Genomic DNA, 5,180 nt, shown 5'->3' on the forward strand with positions numbered 1-5,180 from the left:
AGATCTCCACATTGGTCACATCCTTGTTTCTTGGCCTCTTTAAACATTTGGTCCAGCACTCAACATATTTTGTTACTAAAATTTCTTTATATTATTAGATTTTCTTTAAGTGTTTTATTATACTTTATCTAATTTTACATTGTATGTACATTAATGCTCTTCTTATGCCTGTAGCACATGTATCTGGAAAAGAGAGGACAACTTCCAGAGACCAATAGACCAATTGTCACTTTCCATGTGAGTTCTGAGAGTTGAACTCAGGTCCACCAATTTGGTGACAAGTGTCTTTACTCACCAAGGCATCTCACAGACCCCATTTTCTTTTTCTTTATTGATTACTTTTCTATATGCTCTGTTCTCTATTTACATTATTAACTACAGAGCTATATTTGAGTTTGGGGCATGGTAGGTTGTGTTTTCTAAGACTTATAAGGCTGGTGCAGAAAGATTGCAGTCTTAAGTCAATTTAGGGCATGTCTTGGTTTCCAGGCCAGGCTGGAATGCACAGAAAAAGGAGGTCTCAAATAACCAAAGAGAAAAAGAAGAACACATTTGATTTCCAGGCCTTTCTTCTCCTCTTGCTGACTTATTGCCTTCATTTTCTGAATTATATGGAATTTTCTGGATCGAGTTCCAAATGAGAAATAAACATCCTGGGCTGGCAGGATGGATCAGTTGGATAATGATGCTTACTCCCAAATCTGAAGATTTGATGTGTGTCAGGACCCACATGGTAGAAAATAAAATTGACTGCTGCAAATTGTCGTCAAACACACACACACACACACACACACACACACACACTCAGCAGCAACAACTATGTAAAATTTTAAAAATCAAGATGAATAGATTGACTTTGTTCTACATTTCATAAGTGAGATAATTTTTACTATCTCCCCTTTGGAGTCCAGTGATTCTAGTGTAATGATAGCATCACTTATCTACTGATTTTTCTTTATTTGTTCACTGAATCGTGGGGTTTGAATCATATTTGTCTTGGGATTAGGATCTATAAACATTTACTTAGCACATTTGCAAGCATGTTGCTTTGAGAATTTGAAGACCCCAGCCCCTTGATTTTCAGTGATTTTGTTGTCTAGGCACATGCCCTGGCAGGCCTCAGTTCACTGAGAAAGGTGTTTTCTTTCTCTAACTGACCTGAGGGCCACATTACGAATCTTCTGACCACTCTTCCTACATTTCAGTCCAATCAAAGAATGACAGGAATTCTGGATAATTTCTCTGAGAGAAACATGCTCACTTGTCAAGAATATCCATCCTTTTCTTCCAGAAGACCACCTCCAGTCTGTGTTCCACCATACTTTTTGGACACCACTACTGGGAAATTTCTTCATCAACATGTCTCAAATAAATAAATAAGTCAATGAAATAAATAGATGAGAGTGATTAAGGATGACATTCGTATCAACCTCTGGCCTCTACACACATATATGCTACACACCATTTGGAGTCCATTCCCTAGGTGACATAAAATTACCTTAAAAAACCATTTCCAAACAAATCAATGACAAAAAACTGGAAGTTTGGAAAGGCTGAGAAGACAGGCAAGCTAATCTTGTGAGATTAAATAACTCTGATGGAGCAGGCACCCATGGGCGAGGGAGATGGAGGAAGAGAGATGTGAAAACTACCAGAGACACTAGAGACAAACCTTGTGGGCTTGTGCAGCCCTCCTGGAGGGAGGAGGAGAGACAACGTGGGGAATCTGAGCTGGAGGCATCACTGAGAGTTTGGCAGCCCTGCATCGCACTAGCAGCCAATTCCCCTAGACTGGACTGCACTGCATCCACTCTCTGAGCCCCACAAAATGAAGCCACCCTCTACCCCCACCCCAGCCTGACGGGACCACACCTCCTTGCTATCTGCTGCCTCTGCTCTTGCACTCACTCACTCTCATTCACACACACACACACACACAGGCTGCTGCTGCAGCAGCGGCTGTGGCTGCAGAGGAGAGTGCAAAGGAACACCGTGGACCTCTCCCAAAACCAGCACCACTGACACACAGTTTCCCCTGGGAACTGACCGTCCCCGTGCCGAAGGCGCCTGGTGTACACAGCACCACAAGCACAACCTCTGACTCCTTGACATCCTGGCTTGTTATGGCTTCCACAGGGGCTGGAACCGAGGAGGCTCAGGGAGCTGAGGAGGCCAAGACTGCAATGGGGACAAAGGGGAAGCAGGAGCACAGCATTTGGAATTAGCCAAGGGAAAGGCAGGAACGAACTTTGTTCAGGGCTAACACGGGAGAAAACGATGATGATGAACCCACCACCAAGACACCCAACACACATCTGAACTGAGGGAGATGGAGGGCCCAAGTGGGGCCATTAAAGCTAACCCCCAGCCATGCAACCCAGAAGAGTGCACTGAGGGCGGGCACTATTGATCATCAAGCGATGCTCAGACAGGCATAGCCCCTGGAGGAACCCTGGTTAGCAAGTGCATTCCAAGTGTGGATGATCAATGTCCTCCAATTCACATTTATTCTCGCAGCTAGCTGCATTCTTCACCAATGCAGGAGCCCAACGATCCACCGCTAAGAGTCTTATTAATGTTATGGATGTGGGCAGAGACAAACTTTACCCAATGGGAGCTGACAGCATCAAGGTCCCCACCACCATCCCCCACTGCAGACACTTCCAATGGACACAGGAGTGAAGGGGGAGGACAGAGCAGGGGTTCCCCTCAGGCCAGCTAGCTAGACAAAGAAGAAAAAGACAACACAAACTATAGAGAGGGTCAGGACTGGGGGAAAGATGCAGAACGACTCAGGGCCCGTGACTGGTGATGCACCAGGCAAGCAGGGCACCCAAGGGGTGTTCCCGTCCCAGACCACAGCTAGACCTGGGAAAGGCCTTGTCCACTGAAAGAACTGGAGTCCCAGGGAGCCGCCACCAGACGCCCCCCCATGGGCCATCTGCCCCACTCGAACCCGGGGACCGAAGGGCATCTACCACCCCTGGGTTCTTTAAACCTATGCACTGGAAAACAATAGCCAGGTACCAGAAACAACACCCAATACCACAATCCATGCACAAACCCCACTGGTTTCAACACCACCATGCCTCCTACACCCCGTATGAGCAGAACAGAAACTGGGACACACTTCCTGGCGAAAAGAAGGTATATGTGGGCTCAGCGCCAAAGCCCCCGCCCCCCTTGGCTCTTTCCCTAATGATCCTTCTGCAGATTCACCTGCATAAACCTTTTTGGACTTTACTTCCACTAGATAGCCAAGTTCGACTTCTTATCAGCACTCAACCAGGGCCATGGGCAGACAACTGCAGGGCCAATCTGAGGGCTTCACTAAACCACCAAATTGGTAGTAGTGACAATTAGTGTGAACAAAAGGCAGGGACTTAATTAATGCAAGCTTATGACCCAAACTTACTGGGAATTCCTCATTCATGGGGAATAATTGCAATCCCTGATCCCTATCATGAATGGGGTTCAATGGGTAACTCACTCCTGCTGGCATAGAGTAGGCACAGGCTGAGCCAGTCAGTGTAGTGTGCATGCAGCCTCAGACATCTAAGGGCATCACAGACCTGTTATTGCTCAATCTCAGGTGGCTGAATGCCACTTGTCCCTATAAGAAGTTGGAGGATGCTGACCACTCCGGGGTCACTTAACTAGTTAGCATGCCAGAGTCTCCTTCCTTATTGGAATTAACCAGACAAATCGCTCCACAAATAAGAACAGCCATGCACCACCACCCATGGATTCAAGAAAGAGCAATCAATATGTTAATCCTGTCCGTGTCTGGTCAGGGTGAGGTCTCCTTTGTTGAGTCAAACTAAGTCGCAGGCTCCACTCCTAGTGGTGCCCTTCCATCAATTCCTTTAAGTTTCAGCTTTGCAACTATACTCACCCCAAACTCAAACACTTAGGTTTCCAGGAATCTGCCAGGGAGGGTCATGGGAATAACACCACTGCATCTCCAGATGGCATTGTTTGTGGTCAGAACTAAGATGCTGTCTGATCATCTTTGAACCACTGACTTTCTTTCTTGATTAATGAAAACATTATTGGCAAATGCTTTCTCTCTGGTCTGTCTTTCACCGGTGCAAGAAATTACATTTAGTGGCACTATATGAATGCCCCCAAGTGCCCCTCTTAATTTTGAACTCAGTTCTGAAAACCAACAAAATAGAACCACTCCATCCGCCAAAAATTCCACAATGATGTTTACAGTTCAGAGCAGAAACTGCTCACAGTTTGTATTTCCATTTTATCTCTTTTTCCATCATCCCTTGGGGCCAGATAGATCACGATTTCCTTCCATGTACCTCAGCATGGCTTTCTAATACATAGGCAAATGTTGTGGGGCATCATCCTGATTCTTTATTCTGTGTGCTTAACACAGAGAAACAAGAATTTTGATGCTCCACAGGAAAGTGGTTTGAATTACAAGGCAAGCTTTTCAAGGAGTATTTCTATATTCTACACATTGATTATGCCAATGTGCCTTGGCCTCTTTAAACATTTGATCCAGTACTAAGCATCTTTTGTTACTAAAAGGCATCTTTATATCTGGGAAAGAGAGGATAACTTCCAGAGATCAAGAGACCAATTGTCACTTACCATGTGAGTTCTGGGAATTGAACTCAGGTTAACAAATTTGGTGGCAAGTGTCTTTACTCACCAAGGCATCACACAGACCCCCTTTTCTTTTTCTTTATTGATTATTTTTTAATATGCTCTATTCTCTATTTAAAAATATGAATTACAGAACCATATTTGAGTTTTGGGCATGGTGGGTTGTGTCTTCCAGGATGTGTACGGCTGCTGAAAGTATTGCAGTCTGAAGTCAATTGAGGGCATATTCAGGTTTCCAGGTCAGGCTGGAATATACAAAAAAATGGTCTCAAATAATGAAAAAGAAAAAAAGAACACATTTGACTTCCATGCCTTTCACTCCTCTTGCTGTTTTTAATACTTTAAGTTTTTGAATTATATGGAATGTTCTAGATTGAGTTCCAAATGAGAAATAAACATCCTGGGCTGGCAGGATGGATCAGTTGGATAATGGTGTTTACACCCAAATCTCAAGATTTGATGTGTGTCAGGACCCACAGGCTAGAAAGATGAATTGACTGTTGAAAATTATCCTCAAACATACACACACACACACACACACACACACACACACACAC

Source organism: Cricetulus griseus, unplaced genomic scaffold (assembly GCF_003668045.3).
Source record: "Cricetulus griseus strain 17A/GY unplaced genomic scaffold, alternate assembly CriGri-PICRH-1.0 unplaced_scaffold_1, whole genome shotgun sequence".
Taxonomy (NCBI): domain Eukaryota; kingdom Metazoa; phylum Chordata; class Mammalia; order Rodentia; family Cricetidae; genus Cricetulus; species Cricetulus griseus.